Below are 22,480 nucleotides of genomic sequence, written 5' to 3' on the forward strand. Positions count from 1 at the left end.
TAGATTCCTTCCCCTTTAATCATGCTTCGCCATTATATATAACAGGATTCAATATTTTGTTCTTTTCATGATGTTTACTCATTGTATTTTTCAGATTTTACTTGATTTCTGATTTATGACTTCATTAAAGGCTGTTCTTAAAATCCATCTGTATTAATCATTTTTACATTCATGTATCAAAATTTGTGTAATCATTCCTTAAATTGATAGTCAATTTATTAAAAAGTTGTTATAGTTAAAAAAAAAAAAAAAAAAGTTTCTATCTTTGGCTTCCTTGGGGTTATCAACCTAACAGTGGAATATTTTTTCGGAGTATCAACATTTTTTTAAAAATCACTCACCATAATCCTAAATTCCTTTCCAGAATAGACCTAGTCAATTCATATCTTTTTAAACAAGCACTTTTATGTTGTTTTTTAATATTTGGTTAAAATGTCCATTTGAGCTTATTTGTGGTTTCTTTTTTTTCTTCAGATATTGAGTGACTCAGTTACCACATCTACCAGTTTCTTTCACTACACAAAGTAATATAGTTCATTTAGGAGTCAAGAGCACTTAGGTACTTTTTCCCTATCTCCTGTTGGCTATCACTTTTCCCGTTTTTGTTGTCATCTTCAGTGCAATCTCATTCTCCTTGGCCCATAAAAAAAGTATTTTCTCTAAAGAGAATGTAAAATTCCTAACAGCACAGGACTTGTCATGTAGTGATACTGAATACTTTTCAATGACAATAAAGAGAAGGCAAAACTGCTCTATTTAGTTATCTATCCCCAAGGACAGGGCCTTGCTTCTTCAATTCTACTTTTTTTCTTTACATAGTTTAAAAAAAAAAACCTCCCACAACTTATTTTCCTTAGCTTCCCATTTTGAGATTTAGCACATGACACTTTTTACTGGCATATTCTTATATATCCATCCCCTTTTAATTGTCCTTCCAATTTTTGTATATGTGTATTTTTTGTGACTCCATTTGGAGTTTTCTTGCCAAACATACTAGAATAATTTGTCATTTTTTTCTTCAGCTCATTTTAAAGATGAGGAAACTGAGGCAGACAGGGTTAAGTGACTTGCCTAGCATTACTTTTACTTACTTACACACACACACACGCACACACACACACACACACACACACTTTTTGATTTTATTTTCTTATCTCCATGAAAATAAAGACAACTCTCTTGAAAAACTGCTTAGTAAAGCAAAACCAAATGAGTATAATGGTCATATCTAAAAGGGAGTTTTATTATTCCACATTCTTTTTTCATCACCCTCTCTGCCAGGAGATAGGCAACATACTTTTTATCATTAGTCCCTGGAATCATGGTTAGTCAAATTTTTCAAAATTGTTTGCCTATCTCATTCTGCATCCAATTCATACATATCTTTCAGATTTGTTGGAAATCATTGTTTTCATTTCTTAGGGGCCATAATTATTCTTCAGTTGTAGGGCTTAGTTTTCAGTTTCTTCACCACTACAAAAAGAGCTAATATAAATATTTATTGTATACAATGATCTCTTTAGAGTCTAGGCCCAATAATTATATTGCTGGGCCACAGAATTTGGACATAGCGCTATTAAAATATATAACTGCTAAGCATTACACCTTGTATAATTTTTTAACTCTTAAGTTGTTATTGTTATGTGTAATCCTACATTTGTCTCTTCTGATAAATCTCATTCTTTTTGTTATTTCCCTTTGTGTCTTATAATTTTTCCCAAACACTAATAGAATTCTAAATAAACAAACCTGTGGAGAAAACTGAATAGGGACAAAAAGGAAGATACCTCTTTCTCAGCAGTACATGGCATCTACACAAAAACTGACAATATGTTAGGGCATAAAAACCATAAAGACAGAAATATTAAATGCTTCCTTTTCAGACTGTGATGCAATAAAAATTATAGTCAATAAAGGACCAGGGAAAGATAAACTAAAAGCCAATTGAAAATATAATAACCTAATTTTAAAGAATGAGTGGGTCAAACAACAAATCAAAGAAACAATAATTTCATAAAAAGAGAATGACAATAATGAGACAATATACTTAATAGGATGCAGCCAAAGCAGTTTTTAGGGAAAATTTCTTAATTCTTCTAATCTTCCTGGGCTGATTTTTCAAAGTAGTATTTTAGTCCAAGGGGTCTAATCTTCTGCATACCTTAAATCTGCTTTTTCAAAATCTAGGGTTCTTGTCAACCTCTATATTGATTTCCTCTGCTCTATCTATAGAAGGAAGTGGTACCTTCTTCATAAGTTCCCATCATTTCCACCTGAGCAATCATCCCCTTCCTACCAGTGATTCAGAATAAAATTTCCACTGGGTGGTTGTTCCCCTACCTTTTGAAGGACTAATTTTCATTAAGGCAAGTCAGTTACTTCTTGCTCTGCCTTTCCTAGTGGCAAGCTAGTGGGGATACATTAAGATAATGCCTCTATGCCAAGGTGATGACCTATTTCTCAAATTCCTCTGGTTTTCCTCCACTGAGGAAATACTATCCTCTAAATACTAGCTTGTTATTTCCTCGCATTTCAATAAGATATCTCCATCCAGGGTAATATAAGTCAGATTTTGTCTCATCAAATCTACTTTATATAAAGTCAAATTTTCATCCTTGAAGAACTGTAATTCTTGTGATTCGTTGCTAGAATTTTGGGGATTTATATATAGACATTTAAAGCCAGAGGTTTTATTTCAAGTTGCTTTTTGAGTTTTGTCTCCTGTGGGTTTCATTATTCATCAGTTTTTAGTTTTTTCACTGTTCTCTGGTATCTTGCTAAAGAGAAAAGTCATAGGCTGTCTTCACCAATCCCTTTTAGTTCAAAGTCTTTTCAATAAGATATAGAAGACAACCATATTTCTTTTACCAGCTTTTGTTAGATATATTCCATCCCCAGCCAAGAGGTTGTGATTCTCCAAAATGTATTCTTAAGTTTCTACAAATCTTGCCTGCTGTGAACAACAGCAAGGAAAATACACTGAGCCTTTTTTTTTTTTTTTGCACAGGACTTTAATAATAATAATCACTAGTAATCATCGGCAATATCATTTTAGTTTCCTTCTGATGATATTATTTTTATGTCCATGTGAATGACCAAAAGTAGGCAATATTCATCTTTTAGTAAGTTCTTTTTTGGGGGAAGAATTTTCTACTATCTCAGATATATGCCAAGGAAAACTATTATAATCAGATTGACAAATAGCTGCCTCAGTATTCCTAAATAAATAATCATCATCTATGATTACTCTTTGATTCTTTTGATTGTTCCTTATTGATTTCTCACTTAGTAATTTTTGTTAATCGTGTGGATCATTCCCTGAAGGATGAACCTTAAATCTTTTTTAGCTACATGTGTACAAGCTGTTTTCCCTTCTGTTTCTTCTCTGCAAGACTTCCATACTCCATTTCATGACAATGGCTAAAATTCCCCACTACCATCACTTCCTCATCAAATCCCTTTCTTTTCTAATGAAACCTTGCTTTTTTCCCTTTAGAAATGATATTTCCCTAAGATCCTGGAATATGGAAAAGTATCCTTAAAGTCCTTTCACCCCTCTTTCACAAAAAAATATTAAGCTGCATTTAGAACATAGAATATAAATAATACATAATAGGTATGAGTCGTTTCATAATTTCTACACTTTCCAATATTGATTTACCCTTTTAGTCTATTTAAAAAAAAAAAAAAAGACTACTGGTAGATATTTTTACTCTAAGCTTGATTAAAATGTCTACACTGAATTATCATTTTAAGAACGAAGATCACCCCATTCAACTTCAGTGCCAAGTATATTACATTTCAGCTTCTTTGGTGTTTTGCCAACTTTTAATCTGGCCAGTTTGCCCCACTCAGTAACCTACTCTGTCAAACATTCTGCTTATTTATCTTTCTTTCTTTGCTTCTCTTTTTCCTTCTTGAATCTTTCTATTCAATTTTTTTTCTTAACTTTTGTCTCACACAGGATGAGCTGGAAAAAGACCTCAGGGTGTCATCTGGTGTATGGCTTCTTAAGTTTTTTCCATTTGTAACCCCTTTTTGTCTGAGAAATTATGAGACCCTAGTTAAATAGGTATGTAAACCAAATATTTACTGACAATCATTTTGTGACCCCCACATTAAGGTGTGCAACCCTATATGGGGTCTTGACTTTAAGAAGTTTTGATTTAGTCCAATTGTCTCATAGATATGTAAATGGAAGTACAATATAAACCATTATTTAGACCTGTAGGTTCTTATTAATTTATCCCAAATTTCTCCATATTTTACCTCTTACAGATTCAATCTCTGATTCTTCATCAGTCAAAAACCCTCAAACAGATCTCAAAAATTAATTTAACTCTTCCCCAGCTGCCCTTCTACATTCTTCCATAGCTTTCTCACATGGCCAAAGTAACATCACCATCTCTTTCCTCTAGACATGACTTAATATTTTCTACATCTGTACCATTAATGGTTTCACTTTTAGTCATGTGAAAATCTTTCTCTAGCACTCCTCTTCCCTCTTACATATTAGTAGCTCTTAATTAGCTCACAAACACAAATTGTCCCTTGATCTTTATTCCCTATCCAGTTACTTAGCATCTTTCTTATGGCCAAATAAAAATCAAGATGCCTACAAAGTCTGCTAGGGTCCTGCCATTAAAGAGCTTACAATCTAATAGGGTAGAGAGCATAAACTACATGTTTGAGCATATATGAAATAGCTTTGTATTAAAGAGAAGCCCGACAGCTTGGAAGAACAGCAGAGATTATGCAGAGAATGGAACTTATATCTGGGAGTCTTCAAGGAAAACATGAAAAAGGAACTTTAAAATGGAGATGAGAAGGCAGAAAATTCTAGGTATGGCAGACAGCTGATAAAAGGAACTGTGTAAGGCACAAGAAAGTCAATGTGGTCTCCATTTTATTCCTTGAAGTCCTTCAAGTCAGATTTTTGTCCATTTAACTTTAATTGTCCTCAAACTGCCCAGGAGTCATTGATTAATATGTAATACCCAACCAAGGGCCCAATTCTTAAAGATTCTGTTGTTTGTTTGTTTTTTTTTACCAACTCCTGCTCTCCCCCTTCTCCTCCTTCCTTTAACTTGAGATTACAGCCTCCTTGTTTTCTTGTGTACCATAAGGCACTACTCCCACTTCTTAATGTGGGTGTTTCCCAGTGGGTGTTCTTGACCCCACTACTCTCTGTAAAACTTGTAGCAAGCTTGTACATTGCAAAACTTCAAAACACCCCGTGTATAAAGATGACTTTCAGCTCCATCTCCATGCCCCTGTATCCCTAGCTAGTTTACAAATAGTATCTCAGCTGATGATTATGACCCTCATTTCACAGTTGAGGAAACTTTGACAAGTAAAGGTTAAGTGACTTGCCCAGGGTCATAACTAATAAACAGCAAAGTAGAAGCTAGTGAGACAAAATTTAAATTCAGTTCTATCTAACTCCAGGCCCAGCACTCAATCCACTTGGATACCTCTAGACATTGACCCAGTTTCATAAAAATTTGTGGCCTTGGGTTATCCTTTAAATATGAGACAGGTTATAGGATGTAAATTACTAGGTCCCGTCAATTAAATTTTCACAGTATGTTTGTTCTGCCACCACCTTAATAATACTCCATGAGGTGGGAGTACACAATTGCTTAGCAGACTAAAACCAAAATGGGATTGAGCATCTAGAAGAGTTAATTATACAAGAAGAAAGACACCATGAGGCATGGGGGAAGGGAGAAGACACCACTGGCAGGCCAACCCAAAAAGAACTGGGCAGAGTTGGCCTGGGCCATGGGCAGACACATAGGAATAATTTAACCTCGGGGGTTCGACTAACTTGGGTTTCCGATTGGCAGTAATGTGAGGTTACCCAGGACCTCTCCAGGGGGTGGGCCTGTAAGGTTGAACTGATCTCCATTAGGGCCCTTCTCTGCTTGCCTTGAGGCTTAACTTTATCAGTACTTCATACTTCTCTGCCGATCCCACCAATTTCATCATTTTAAGCTGAACCTCAAATTCATGATAGCCACATACAAGTCATTTAAAATTCTGAGCTCAGTTGCAGAATAATCAGTTCAGACATGTCTCTATAAGGGCTCTTGACTATTTAAACGAGACTTATGTGAATAAAAGGCAGAATCTTCTGTTGGGACCATCAGGGGAATTTCAGAGTACTGCAGAAATTTGGCGTTTTATTCTTCAGTTTATGCAACATTAATATAACTCTTTGGGCAAAATAATTAAACATAATAATATTCAAATATTTACCATGATATATAAAAAGGATCTTGATGTTCTTAATGATTCTGCCCTTGGGGGACCAGAAGATCCTGAAAGTTTTAAAAGTCTTTGAGCACAAGTACATGATCTGCTAGTTGCTAAATTTGAAAATTTGATCTGCCAGGATGGCTATAAAATATTATTTTCTGGGAAGGACAATTCAAGCTACTGCATGTTGGCATCTGTTCCAATGAAAGAAGAGCTCACTTCTCCCACCCCCACAACCTGAAGGAATATAACCAAGATGATTGAGGAAAAGCGAATGCTAAGAACTAATTTAAGCAGACTGTTTACTCCTTCAAATCTTTGTTAAACCCCTCCAATGCAAAGGATTAAAAAGATATGATACAAATTAATGACTACCCCAACCTAATAAGGGGATTATGTTTTTCACCTAAAAGAAAATCACAAAATGTGAGCAGACTGGAAAGGATTCTTAAAATTCTTCTAGTTCACATATTACAAAGGAAATCCCAAGAGGTAAAGCAATTTGTCTCAAGTCATAGAGCTAACAAATGGCAGAGGCTGGAAAATTCAAACTTAAGTAATTCATCAGAGCTCCAGAGCTGTTCGTCTATTTGATCTTACTGGTTTGATATTTAGAAAATGTGTTTGCATAAATTTATCCAAGCATAAAAAAAAAAACCTCATATGTTTCATATATGTAAATAACCTGACCTGGATACATAGAACATAAAATCCTATACAGACCAAAAGCAGTATGAGAAGAATATGTGTGTATGCTAACTCAATTAATGGAGCTGATGGTTTTTGTCAAGGAACTAACCAGAAATTTCTCTAACAAAAATAACAAGTTCAGAGATTCTTCTGGACCAAATGTAGCACATTCAAGGTAGGGAATTAAAACTTTAGATGCTTAATCTACTTTTCACCAATTACTTAAATGACTCTAAAAGATAACATCCAACATTGAGATGCATACAATATAAATGAATAGAAGTCTACCTTACCATTGCCTATTTCTAAACTTTGGGAGACTGGAGTTTCTTCATAGTTTTTATATTTCTGCTTTATATTTGGTGCTTAATCACAGGTCAAATAAAAGATTTAACTGACAAAAAGTTAAGCATGCCCAAATCCTTTCCTCTAGTGATGGGATATATTAAATGACTTTACAACTTCAGTTCTTGCTGGATCTCCCAGATATTATCTGCACTCTTCCTTAAAAGAGCCTCCTTCTCAGGATTCATAGTTATCTTCAAAATCTGAAATACCATCCTTCCCCAAAACACAAGGGACACTGAGGAAGACCTCTTCTTTTATTCCATACAAGCCCTGGAAAGCAAAAAGATTATTATTCTTTCTGCAAATTAGAACCTGGGATCTTTAATTTGGTATAAGCTGCAAAAAGTCACTTTAAAATACTGAGACTAGGGATTTTCAGGAAAGATGATGGAAAAATTTCTAGCCAAGCCAAGTTCCCCTCAAAAAGCCCCAGATAAAGATTATAAAAGGTGCCAACAGAACCAGAGAAAAACCAGTAAACTACCAAACAAGCCAGGATTAAAAAAGACAACCACAAAAATTGTGAGGATCCCGTGATCAGGAGTGTTTTGGGAAGCCTAAAGCTAGCAAGACAGTAGATATCAGTAACACAGCAAGAGACAAAGCAAACTTTCAGTACAGGACTGCTAGGAGATGAAACAGCTGCAGCAAGCTCCCAGTTGGCGATTCAGTGCAGACAAGTTAAGGCATCCCTACTGGGTATGGATTCAGAAGCTAGGAAATAAAACAGAAATTAGCTCCTGGTGCAAGTCTGTCCCAAAAAGAGTTGGAGAATTAGGAAAGAAAGGGTGATCTAGCCACGCTATTTAAAACTGAAACAGAACAGGCAGAAGTAGGAAACAGAAGTGCCCGCCCCAGGGCCAACCTGCTGCATTTAAGTGTTAACTGGATGGAGCAAAGTTTGGCAGGGGCAAAAAATCCCAATATAGGAACCGAGGATGGAGTAAACAGAAAAAAACTTCTAACAGCAAAGAAACACCACATGTCAGGAAAAGCCCTAAAGTCAAAACCTGTAGAAAAGAACAAGATTAAGCATAAATAGAAACTTGGAAAAAGAAAATGCCCTGGCAACTAGGATTCCAAGCGCTGATAGAAGAAATGAAGCAAGAAGTTAAAAATTACAGTCCTTTAAAAAAATTAGGAAGATAAATTTCTTAGAACAGAAGGTAGATAGTAGGTGAGTCTCTGAAAAACAGAATGGAACAAATAGAACTCAATGATTTAATAAGGCAATGAAAAGATTGAAAATTTATCTACTATCAGGATCAATGAACTCAAAAATAAAGAAGAAAATTTAAGAATCACAGGAGTTCCTGACCAAACAAAAAACCTGATATTCCAAGAAACCTATTCCAAGAGGAAATCATCCAGAACTTTAGAACCAGGAAGCAAAACAAAATATGAAGAAAAACATACTAAGGAATCACAGGATCACACTGTACTGCCTGCTTCAACTGTTTTAAAACAAAGAAAATTTGAAATAACAAGGAAAAAAAAAAGTCAAGAAAAATTTTCCCTGAAAAAGTGAGAATAAAACTTAGGATGGGAGTGAGAGGAATGGTGTTCATATGAGAAGCATTAATTCCTATATTCTGTTATAATACAAATGTGCCAGAATAAGAAAAGCAGCTAGGTGGCGCAATAGATAAGAGCACCACTCCAGGAGGACTTGAGTTCAAATCCAATTTCAGACACATCACTTACTGTGTAATCCTGAGCAAGTCACTTAACCCCAATTACCCTCCCCCACACACACACACAGTAGCAAACATACTTTACAACTTAGTGCAGTGGACCCTAGAGTTGGGAGAACCTGAATTCAAATCTGACTTCAGACACATCATTTACTGTGTGATTCCAGGCAAGTCACAACCCTAACTGACTCACAAATGGGGAAAAAAAATTTTTTTTAAATGAATATATAAACATGGAAGGTTAGGATAGAAGGAGAGAGCATCTTTTGAATCTTATAACTGAACTATAAGGAGGAATAAGCATACACAAAATCTTATGTACAAAAATATATTAAAAATATATTTAAAATGCAATAGGAAAATAAGGACAGGCAGAAATGAGATTTAAGAAAGAAGGTACAGTTAATGAAGGTATTGTCATAAAACATATGAGAGTTAAAAATTAGAGGGGGAATAAAGAATCAACCATCTGGATTTGAAATGAAAGTTTCAAGAGAGAATGGGAAAGGAGGAAAATCAGATCACTCCAATTTTAGATGATCAACATTAGTCCTATTCTCTCTAGTCTTCACCTCCTCTTATATCTTTGTAAAGAACTTAAAATCAAGGATAAATAGGTGAAATATGGAAAGGAAAAAAAATGGGTCTCTAATAGGAGAGGTCATTCAGACATTCCTGATAAAAAGTCATAACTGAAGAGAAATTTTGAAATGAAAAGAGATGCCAAGAGAGATTCAGAAAGGTGATTTCATTTGAATAATTGGAAAAAAACTAAACAATGACATCATAATAAGCATTTATATAATACTTTAAGGTTTGCAATGTACTTTACAAATATCTCACTTCTTACTTGGGAGATAGTTCCTATTTAACAAATGAGGAAATTAATACAGACAGGTTATATGATCTGCCTAGTGTCCCATAGCCAGTTTGAGATGTATTTGAGCTCAGATCCATTACTTTCCACTGTCTACAGTGTGTCTGAGCCTCAGACATCTGGCTATTTGACCCTGAGTAAATCACTTGCCCTATTTGCCTCAGTTTCCTCATCTGAAAAATGATCTAGATAAGAAATGGCAAAACCATTCTAGTATTTTTGCCAAGAAAATTCCAAATGGTATCACAAAGAATGAGACACAACTGAACAACCAGTATCACAATTCTTGCATTCTACTAAGAGCCAAGTGTATTTAGAGTCACAGAGGGAGTTAAACTTACAATTAGCTGGGGTATAAAACAAGACGATAAAACTTGGAGGAAAAACTAAGAATGGGCATGCATGAACCTTTTATTAAAGAAAGACTTATCAGATACACACAAATATATATATGTACAAGCACAAGGATGTACTAATTTTAGTATCAAAATATATTAAACTCAACAAGGAACAATGGTTTAAAAAAGCTTTTTTTTTTTTTTTTTTTTTTAGAAAAGATAAGAGGGAAGTCATAAGTAAAACAAATTTTGAAGATAAGTCATGGTTAGAAGAAGAAAGAAGAGATCAGAGTCAGGGTTTTGTGAAGAGAGGAATGGCAGAGGAATATGAGAGAAGACCACTCCAATTATATGTTGGTAGTACTGATCAGATTCTTTTTTCTTTTTTCCACCACTTTCCTCTATGAAAAGAGTGGAAATGGAGATAAAGGGAAGTTATTAGAGTACATACTGAAGAGAGAGACCATGGTCAAACAACAATGGAAGTAAATGAAATGAAAATGTAGAACCCAATATGTTGTTGACAAAAGAGGTAATATAACACATTGGTGAGAGAATGGCCCTCAAGAATGGGACCCACATGCAAAAACAAATGTTTGTGGCAGCTCTTTTTGTAGTAGCAAGAAACTGAGTGGATGCCCATCAGCTGGAGAATGGCTGAATAAATTATGGGATATGGATGTTATGTAATATTATTGTTCTTTAAGAAATTATCAGAAGGAGGATTTCAGAGAGGCCTGGAGAGACTTACATGAGCTGATGCTGAGTGAAGTGAGCAGTACCAGGAGATCATTATACACGGCAACAAGACTATACCATGATCAATTCTGATGGACGTGGCTCTCTTCAACAATGAGATGACTCAAACCAGTTCCAGTTCAGTTATGAAGAGAATCAGCTACACCCAAAGAGAGAACTATGGGAAATGAGTGTGGAACACAACATAACATTTTCATGCTTTCTTTTGATGTCTGCTTGCATTTTGTTTTCCTTCTCAGGTTTTTTTTTTTTCCTAGATCTGATTTTTCTTGTACAGCAAGATAACTGTGTAAATATGTATACATATATTGGATTTAACATATATTTCAACATATTTAACATGTATTGGACTACCTGCCATCTAGGGGAGGGAGTAGGGAGAAGGAGGGAAAAATTTGGAACAGAAAGTTTTGCAATGGTCAGTGTTGAAAAATTACCCATAAATATGTTTTGTAAATAAAAAGCTTTAATAAAAAATAAATTTAGGAGCAGCTAGGTGGTGCAGTAGAGAGAGCACCAGCCCTGAATTCAGGAGGACCCGAGTTCAAATCTGGTCTCAGACACTTCCTAGCTGTGTGACCCTGGGCAAGTCACTTAACTCCAGACTCAGGAAAAAAAAAACAAAAACAAAAACAAAAATAAATTTTAAAAAAAGAGAGAGAGAGAATGGCCCTCAAAATGGAAGACCAAAATTTTGTCTACCTGGACAAGTTGTCCCTTCCTAGTACTCCAGACAACTCTGAAAGATTACAAATTGTAGAAAAGGTACTAATCTACGCTGATAGAGTTAGTTTCTCAAAGCTATGAAATCACATTTCATCTCCCCATCCAAGAAACAAAACTTACACTTCAAGCAAATTAATAGGAGGTACAAAATAACAGTAAAAATAGATAATGGGAGATATAAGTAGTGCTATCAAACTGTGCATAATCCCTTGACACAATGAGTGATCTCTCTGCCCTCTAAGATATCAAAGAAAAATGACAAGTTCCCATATAAGCAAAAATTTATAGCAGCTCTTTTCCTGATAGCAAAGAATTGGAAACTGGGGGGATGTCCATCAACTTGGAAGTATATGTAACAAGTTATGATTGTGATGGAATACATGATGTGATGCAAAATGAAGTCATTAGAACCAGGAGATCATTGTACACAATAAACAATATTGTGATGATCAACTATGAAAGAATTTAACTACTCTGATCAACACAATAGTCTCCAAGAATTCCAAAAAAACTTGATGAGAAATGTTCACCTCTAGAGAGAACTGATGAACTCATGAGTACAGACTGAAACATACTTTCTATCATTTTCTTGGAGTTGGCTTTTTTGCCACACAGCTAATATAGAAATGTTTACATGACTTCTTATGTGGGTAGATAGCTTATTTTTTTTGCCTTCTCAAAGGGGAAAAAAAGAGTAAGAGAGACTTACTAATTACAGATTAAAAAAAAAAAAAAGAACTAAGCAAGGAAATTATGTTATACATAAAGGCATTAGAAATTATAAAGCTATCAATACTTACACACATCCTCAAAAGTATAGTGCTGAAGTACCCAAAGGAAAAGTTAACCTAATTAGAGGAAAAATAGCAAAATTATAATTATGGGTCCAACATGTCCTTTTATAATTAGACAAATCTAACAAATTTGATTAAAAAAAAGAACGACATTTTAGTGAAGTTAGATATGAAAAGTGTGTCTAAGCAATTACTGAAAAGAGAAAGGAGAATACATATTTCTCACCTTAGCTTGGCACTTGTATAAAAACTTTCATAGAGCAAAAAAAAAAAAAAGCATTTAAACTTATATTTTACTAGTAACACAATGTAATTATATAATTACAAGCCTTTAAATAAAAGATCCCATTTAAAAACTGGTGGATAAAAGAAATTGTAAAAAATATTTAATTTCTTCAAAAAAGAAAATGAAAAAATTAATACCCAAATTTCAAGGAATAATCCAAAGCAGTCCCATACAGGAAAGATCAGATATCCTGAATGTGCAAATTTAAAAATAATAACTAAAAACAAAAATAGAAAATTTTTAATTATTTTTAAAAATATAATTAATTGGAAAAACTTAAAAATAGATAAAAGTTTACTGGGGAAAGAGATATAGGATGAAGAGAAAGCATAACAATTGAGCTTTCACATCATTCCTCTCCAAACAACTTTAAAATAACACATCTCAAATCGAATTCTAGAATGGCAGAGCCTTAACAAAAGATCAGGATAAGACTTTTTTTGGAAGGAGAATCTGGGATACCTGGGGTGCACATGATGACAACACCAGCTATGGACCTACACCAGCAGCAGCAGCTCTGAGACCTCTCAAGCCAGAGATGGGGAGGGGTTTAGGTAATCAGAGAGACTATCAGGGACTTTTGTGCTGGGACATGGCCCAGGCCCGGGTGGTGTTTGGCAGCTCCATTTCCTGTACCTGCTTTTGAATTGCAGTTCCCAGATGAAAAGTAGCAGTGACCCCGAGGAAAACTAGTGGTTATGGTCTTAAATGGAAAACAGGTCCTAAGGAGAACAGGTCTAAGGTCCAAGGCAGCAGGGGCTGCTTTCCTCAGAAAAAGCAAGCACACAGCCTAGAAAAGCAATGGTCACACTGTTCCCAAATCACACCACCCTGGAATGACCAAAAACTTCCTTACTCCCAGAACTAGCTCTGAAAATAGCAGTGCCATTAAGCTGGAAACAGTAATTCCTGTCCCCTGTGCCCTTCCACCCCCCTGCACTAACCCTGAGAGAGGGTTGGTTGAAGGTCAAGAAATAAGCTGGCGGGACAGCTAGGTGGCATAATGGATAGAGCACCAGCCTTGAAGCCAGGAGGATCTGAATTCAAATCTGACCTCAGACACTTAACACCTATCTGTGTGACCCTGGGCAAGTCACTTAACCCCAATTGCCTCAGCCAAAAAAAAAAAAAAAAAAAAGAAAAGAAAAGAAAAAAGAAATAGGCTGGAAAATGAAAAGCAACAATCATAAAATTGACCATAAAATGTTACTTTAGTGACAGATCAAGACACAAATGCAAAAGAAGACAATGTCAAAACACCTATAAGCAAAGCCTCCAAAGGAAAAAAAGTGAATAGGACACAAGTCCAAAAAGAGTTCCTGGAAATTATAAAGTAGAATAAGCTAAATACAAAAGGAGGTACAAAAGTTCACTAAAGAAAATATTTCTTTAAAAATTAGAATTAGGCAAATGAACACTAGTAATACCACAGGACATCAAGAAATAAAAGTTTTTTTAAAAGGAGAAAATAGAAGAAAATATTCAATAACTCATCAGAAAAACAAGTGACCTCGAAAATGGATTGAGGAGAAATAATTTAAGATTTCTTGGACTACCTGAAAGCCACAATTAAAGATATTTCATATTTTATCATATTTCAAGAAATTAGTAAGGAAAACTGCCTTATGTCCCACCAATCACCACTAGAAAAAGATCATAAAGTGAATATTTCCAGGAATATTAAAGGAAATTTAAACTTAAGTTTTGTAACGTGCTCTCCTGGCAGTTACAATTACTATTCTGTCCTAGACCCACCAGAGTACCTTTGACCACTGTCCTTTGCAGTGTGAGCTCTACCCGGCTCGCCTCCTCTGAGGCCTTCTAAGGTCTCTGGCCACAATCTCTTGAATCTATAGCTTAATAACCGGTAGCGCACTCAAGAACAATCACATGTAATCTTAAAAGCCTTTATTATACCTACTCACATAATGCCCTAACTGATGCCCTGACTTGTTGGTTCCCGAGTGAACACCTGGTCAGAAGACCCATGTGTTCACTACCAAAACCCTTACCTCTTTTGGCTACCCATCTTGGCTTGGCCACCCAGGCTGGGGAGCCAGGGTCAAGAGCACGAGGTTAAAGAGGGAGGTTGCTGCCTGCAGTGGGCTTACATAGGGCCTGTGAGGTCACACACACAGCCAATCAGCGATAGAGTCACCCATTACGAAGCTATCTCAATATGGCCAGGATCCCGCCCAAGGGCAGTCCTAATATCCACAGAAATTACTTCTGGGCCTCAATCTCCCGATGCGCTGTGGCACCCATTTAAAGGCCCCTTACAAAGTTTAAATTAAAACTCCTATAATATAACATAAGACTGCAGGTAGCCAGAAAGAAACCATTCCAATATCATGGAGCTACAGTCAGGGTCACACATTTAGCAACTAACAGATTTAAAGAGTGGAGGGCTTGCAATATGATATTCTGGAAAGCAAAAGAGCTAGAATTACAAACCAGGAAAAATCCAACCAGAAAAAAATGAATATAATCCTTCAGGAAATAAATGGACATTTAATGAATAGATCAAACTGATCAAAAGACAAGAACTGAATAGAAAATGTGATTCTCAAATATAAGACTCAAGAGAAGCATTAAAAAAAAAAAAAACCATGAAAGAGAAGTCATAAAGGACTAAATAAAGTTAAGCTGTCTACATTCCTATAAGTAAAATAATTTGGGGTAGTTAGAAGAATTTTACATAAAAAGTGGGCATGGGAAGGAGTTGATTATGTTGGGATGATTGAAAAGAAAATATGTCTAAGAAAGAGGGATTGAAATGGAAGAAGAAAAGAGAGGAAAAATAGGGAAAATTCACATAAAAGAGAAGAACTTTTATAGTGGAAGGGAAGATGAGAATGAAGGAGGGGGAAGCATAAAGAAGGAAAGCAACACATGAAATGTCACTCTCATCTGAATTATCAAAAAGGAAGACTATCGGGACAGCTAGGTGGCGAAGCGGATAGAGCACCAACTTTGAATTCAGCAGGACCCGCGTTCAAATCTGGTCTCTTAACACTTCCTAGTTGTGTGACCCTGGGCAAGTCACTTAACTCCAGCCTCAGGATGGGGGGAAAAATCCTTATCAAAAAAGCAAAAATAATAAATGTATTACCAATGAAAATGAAATCAAAGCAATTAGAGACATTATTTTGCTCAATTATATACTAGTAAAACTAATGATCTAAGTGAAATGTGTGAGTGTGTTGCCCAGATCAACAGAAAACAGAATATTTAAATAAGCCATAAATGAAATTTTGTAAGAAAAAATCTCCCAAACCAGATAAATTTACAAGTGAATTTTACCAAACGTTTTAATGAATATTCAATTCCAATACTATATAAATAAAAATGAAAGTAAAGGATTCCTGCCAAATTAGATACTAAATTAGATTTTGGTACCTAAACAATGAAGATCAAAAGCAAAAAAAAAAAAAAAAGAAAGAAAGAAAACTACAAGGTCAACTTCTCTAATGAATGTGAATGCAAAAATTTAAAAGAAAATACTGCCAAGATTACAGCAATATATTATAAATATGTGACAAAATAGGATTTATGCCAAGAATGCAGAAGTGGTTCTACATTAGACAAATAATGAAAATCATCTCATTATATTGGTGAAGAAAAAATGTTCTGACAAATACAACATCCATTCCTATTTATGAGAAAACAAGGAATAAATGGAGACTTTCTTAAAATATAAGTCTCATTTTTTGATAGATGCAAGAGCAATTATTAGATCTAAGAGCAAACATTATCTGTGATGGGGATAAACTAAAAGCTTTCCTAATAAGATCAGGATTGAAGCAAGGATGTCCATTATCACCACTATTATTCAGTATTGTATTAGAAATGCTAGTTCCAAGTGGTAGCTAGATGGTACAGTGGATAGAGCACCAGCCTTGAATTCAGGAGGATCCGAGTTCAAATCTGGTCTCAGACACTCAACACTTCCTGGCTGTGTGACCCTGGGCAAGTCACTTAACCCCAGCCTCAGGAAAAGAAAAAAAAAAATTTCCATAGAAATGCTACTTCAAGCAAAAAAAGAAATTGAAGGAAACAAAGCTGTCACTCTTTGCAGACAATATGATAGTATACTTAAAGAACCCTAAAGAATTAACTAAAAACTAGTTGAAACAACTAACTTTAGAAAGTTTCTGGATATAAAATAAACCCACATAAATTATCAGCAATTCCGAATATTACAAGAAAAACCAGCAAGCAAAAATAAGGAAATTATTTTTTAAATAATTGCAAATCACATTAAAATATATGGCAATCTATCTGCCAAACCAAGCCCAGGAATATATGAATACAATTATAAAACCCTTTTCACTCAAATAAAGATAAATCTAAACAATTACAAAATACTAATTGCTCATGGTAGGCAGAGTCAGTGTAACAAAAATAACAAGTCTACCTAAATTAATTTATATATTCAATTGCTACATCAATGAAACTATCAAAGTATTTTACAGAGCTGGAAAACACAGCAACAAAATTTATCTGGAAGAACAAAAGGCCAAGAACAAAAATGTCAATGAAATCAATAAAAAATATTCTGAAAGAAATATTTCAGTGGTACCAGATTTAAAATTATATTACAAAGCAATAATCATCAAAACAATCTAGTACTGGCTAAGAATAAGAATAGTGGATCAGTGAAAAAGGTTAGATATATAATATACAATAATAAATGATCAGAGTAATCTAGTTTTTGATAACCAAAAGATCCAAGCTTTGGGGACAAGTGCTTGCCATGTGATAAAATTGTTGGGAAAAACTAGAAAGCCATTTGACAGAACTAGGCATAAACTAACATCTCACACTATATGAAAATAAGGCCAAAATGGGTAAATAATTTAGACATAATAGGTGATATCATTAGTAAATTAAAGGAGGAGAAAAATTTACTTGTCAATTCTATGGATAAGAAAAAAAGTTTATGACCAAGCAAGAGCTAGAGAGGGGCACAGGGAATCAAATGGATTGTATTACACTGATTACATTAAATTAAAAAGATTTTGCACAAACAAAACTAATGGAACAAAAAAAAAAAAAAAAAGGAAAGCACAAAACTGGGGGGAAATTTTTATAGCAAGTGTCTATGATGTAGGCCTCATTTTGTATGTATATATACATAAATACATATACATACAGATAGAAGTGTATTAGATTTATAGAATTAAGAGGCATTCTTAAGGTGCAACTACGTGGCACAATGGATAGAGAACAGGCCCTGGAATTGAGAGGACATGAGTTCTAATCTGACTTCAGAAATAATAGATATGTGGCCCCAGCCAAATCACTTAACGCTGACTGCCTCTTTAAAAAAAATATTAAAACTAAATAAAGTTTAAAATAACAAACTTAGCTAATATGATTTTTTTTAAAGATTAAAAGAGGGGCAGTTAGGTGGCACAGTGGATATAGCACCAGCCTTGAATTCAAGAGGACCAGAGTTCAAATCTGGTCTCAGACACTTAACACTTCCTAGCTGTGTGACCCTGGGCAAGTCACTTAACCCCAGTCTCAGGGGAAAAAAAAAAAAAAGAAAGAAAAAAGGTGAAAAGAGAGAGACAGTGAGAGAAACCAAATGACTAGATTGAATTTATACCAGCAATACTGGTAGTTCAATACTAGAAAAACTATAAATATTATATGCCATATGAATAAAAAAATTATTCATATGGCATATAAAAAAATTAAAATGACAATTATCCACAGGTGCTTAAGAGGCATTTGACAAGAAAAATCAACTCTGCTTTATGTTACAAATATTAAAACTCATAGAATGAATGTTCCATTTCAATTCCTTAATAGATTTAAATAGTATTTACCTAAAACTAAAAGCTAACATTTTCTTTTAATAAAGAAATCTTAAGAGACCTTAACCAATAAGACTAGTGGGGTATCAGTGTCAGCAGAATTATTTGATACAGTTCTATGAATCTTAGTTATACCAATAAAACAAAACAAAAAAAATAAACAGGGAGTTCACATAGGCAATGGGGGGGGGGGATGATTTTACCTTAAAGAACTAAAAAGTAACAATTTCTTTAGTAAAGCAACTAGGAATAAAAATAAATCCATGAAAAACATGTCTTTCTGTAGTTTTATTGACAAAACTCTGCAGGAAGAGCCAAAGAAATTTCTTTCAAAATAACTATAGACTATTTAAATTATATGGAAAATTACCTAAGACACTCCTAAGACACTGGACTTATATGTATAAACACAAATACAAAATCCTGTTTACATAAATAAAGGCAAAATTAAATCATGAGGAATACATCAATTGTTCATGATTGGGTAATGCTAATAAGAATTATAATAGTGTAAAAATATCTACAAAACCAAGCTCCCCATGAGTTTTTGTGATAGAACTAGAAAATTTTTCAAATTTCATCCAAGAAAGCAATTTGGAACTAATTCCAAATCATTATAAAACTGGGCATATCCCCTTTGATCCATACTGGGTTTGTAAATTAAAGAAATCAAAAGAGAAAAGAAGCCACATGTTCAAAAATGTTTGTAGCACATCTTTTAATAGTGACAATGAACTAGATACTCATCAATTAGGGAATGGCTGAATATGAAAGTAATGAAGTATTATTGGTCTATTAAAAAATGATACACAGGGGCAGCTAGGTGGGGCATTGGATAGAGCACCAGCCCTGAATTCAGGAGGACCTGAGTTCAAATCTGATCTCAGACACTTAACACTTCCTAGCTGTGCGACCCTGGGCAAGTCACTTAACCCCAGCCTGGGGGGGGGGGGGGGAGGAGAATGATACACAGACTGATTTTAGAAAGGCCTGGAAAGATCTACATTTACATCTAGGCTGAGCAAAACAAGCATAACCAGGAACACTATTGTACATAGCAACAGCAAGATCATACGATGATCAATTATGACAGACTTGGTTCTCAGTGGCTCAGTGATACAAGGCAACCCAATAAATACAAATAGACAAAATCATGGAGACTGAAAGTAAAGCAACATATGCTATGTTCACTTTTCCCCCCCTTTTCTTGTTTTTTTCCCCCTCTGATGGTTTTTCCCTTTTGTTCTGATTTTTCTCTCCCAAACTGATTCATAAGGAAATATATAAAAAAAAAAAAATGAATGTACATGTATAACCAAAAAGCCCCACATTATTTCTACATGTAACTGGGGAAAATAAAAATTAAAGATAAAACTTTAAAAAGAACAAAATTCATCCAAAGCAAGAAAAAGTCAAAAAATCGATTTCTAAGAGAAATAAGGTGGAAAGGACCGCAGGGTTTAGGAATACCAAATCTACAAAGGAATAATCATCAAAATTATCTGGTAATGGTTAAACAACAAGAAAAGCTGATCAGTGGAACACATCAGGCTCTTTTGAGAAGAGCCACAAACAATTGAATGAAGTAAAGCAGAGTTTTTGATAAACTCGAAGATGGCAACTATTGGGATAAGATTTCACTTTTTTGGGGGGGGGGAGGGGAGGGACAAAAACTGCTAAGAAAGCAGGAAAGTCATCTTAAACCAAAATCTCATATCACACACCACGAAACCCCACAGAGATACATAACACAGGTATGAACATGCAGCAACAATTAGAGTGACATCGTCTATTTCATCAACTGAGGGAGCTCTCAGGTAAAGAGAATGGCAGAGAGGTTTGTGAACTTGTTTTTAATGTATATCGCTCTGGATGTACACAGACACATATCTATATACTATATATAGATATAGGAACAAAGAGAAACAGGATTTCAAGATGGACTTTTTTTTTTTTTTAAAGAAAGAGTAACATTTTAAACGTATAAAACAAAACACACAGGCTTTAGGAAAACTTATTTTTGTCTCCCCATTGTCAAGTTCTCTTCCCAGTTTATTACTTAAAAAAAAAAAAAGAAAAAAGAAAGAAAAAAAAAAAAAAAAGGCCACATCTAACTGTCATAGGCTATTAAAGCAAATTCTCCTATTGGCCATATTCAAAACCAAGTGTCAAAGTCAATATTTTAAATCCACTCATTTGTCTGAAGATGAGTGGCACAATCCATCCTATGACCTTTGTACTTATGATTTATCATTGCATTATTCAGAGTTCTAATGTCCTTGAAAGATGACTGAAGTACTATCACTTTTATTACATTGACTCAAACTTCCCATGAGCAATTAATATTAGGTCTCCAATTATTTAAGAGTGTCATTATTTATGCAAAAAGTGTTTTATAGTTGGGTTCATAGTTCATGGATATATTTTGGTAGATACACTTACAAATATATGAGTTTTGTAATTTTATATTTTGTAAATTTAAAAGTTTATAAATTACAGTTTTACAATTTATAATTATTTTGAATGAAATTTTACTTTCTAGCTTTTCCTACTGGGTTCTGTTGATAATATACAGAATTGTAAACTGTTTATGTGGATGAATTTTATAATCTAAAACTTTCCTAAATTGGTGGTTTCAAATGATTTTTGATGACTCATTAGGGTTTTCTAGTTAAATCATCAGAAAGTAATATAAAGTTTCTTTTTTTGCCTCTATTCCTAATTTTTTTTTTCTCTTACTGCAATGGATAGTATTTTAATCACTATGTTAAAATAGTGGTTTCAGTAAAGGATATCCTGAACTTAATGGAAAAGCCTCTAATTTTTCTCCATTACATCTAATATTTGTTCTTGATTATTTGTCATATTCCTTGTCATTCTTCCTTAAGTATAACCACGCCTGAATTTCTCATATAAATGCAATCTGAATATGGTGTGTAAATTTTCTAATATATTAATCTATAGCCTATTTGCTAATATTTTAATGAGATTCTTGCATCAATTATTAGAGATATTAGATTATAATTTTTTCTCTACTTTGTGTGTTCTAGCTCTAGATATCAAAACCATATTTGTATCATAAAAAGCAATTTATAGGATACCTTCTTTTCCTATTAGTTCAAATAATTTGTTCTTTGAAATTGTTTTTAGAATCCATTTGATCCTAGAGTTTTTTTGCTCTGTTCAATATCAGGTAAGCTGTATATTTTATATTTTTAAGTATTAATTCATTGCATCTAAATGATCAGTTTTGTTAACATATAATTAGAAAAAAAGTTGTTGTTTTTTAAATTTAGCTCCTAAACCTAACAGTTTTCTATCTTTGTTATTTTCAATTTTATTAATCTGTTTTAATTTTTCGAATTTCTACTTTGTTGCTGAAGAGGGGTTAATTTGTTGCCTTTTTTTTTTTAGTTGTGTGTCCAAGTGATTGGGTGTTGTTTTTTTATTGCTTGCTGAAAGCATTTAAAAATGCATAATTTTTACTAAGAATTTAGTTGCATCCCATAACTTTTTCTATGTTATCTCATTATGGTCGCTTTCTTCAATGCAATTTTCTATGGTTTCTATAATTTTTTTCTTTGGCATCATTACTTAGTTTACAGTTATATGCTTAGGGGGTTATGAAAGATCAAACAGAAATCTTTACATTTGATCCTAAAAGTGACAGGGAACAAATAGATTTTACTGAATAAAAGGATGACATGATCAGATCCACATGTTTAGGTATATCATTTTGGTATCTTTGTGAAGGCTGGAGTGGAACAGAGAAAGACAAGGCAGATGAGGCAGAAAGCTTTTGCAAGATAGCAAATGTGAAGTAATGGGGATCTGCAGTAGAGTAGTGGCAATGTGGAGAAAGGAGGGAGATATGAGAGGTGG

The 22,480-nt window shown here is 34.2% G+C and overlaps 1 protein-coding gene and 1 long non-coding RNA gene across 2 annotated transcripts in view; both read right to left on the minus strand.

Moving 5' to 3' along the window:
- LOC141546569 (L-lactate dehydrogenase A chain-like) overlaps nt 1-22,480 on the minus strand; it is a 69,159-nt gene that overhangs the window by 30,377 nt on the left and 16,302 nt on the right.
- LOC141546570 (uncharacterized) lies at nt 7,533-11,059 on the minus strand. Its single transcript, XR_012483336.1, has 2 exons — nt 10,960-11,059; nt 7,533-7,569 (listed from the first exon to the last, which is right to left on the minus strand). It is a non-coding gene; the product is annotated as an uncharacterized LOC141546570 (long non-coding RNA).

This window comes from Sminthopsis crassicaudata, chromosome 6 (assembly GCF_048593235.1).
Source record: "Sminthopsis crassicaudata isolate SCR6 chromosome 6, ASM4859323v1, whole genome shotgun sequence".
NCBI classification, from domain to species: domain Eukaryota; kingdom Metazoa; phylum Chordata; class Mammalia; order Dasyuromorphia; family Dasyuridae; genus Sminthopsis; species Sminthopsis crassicaudata.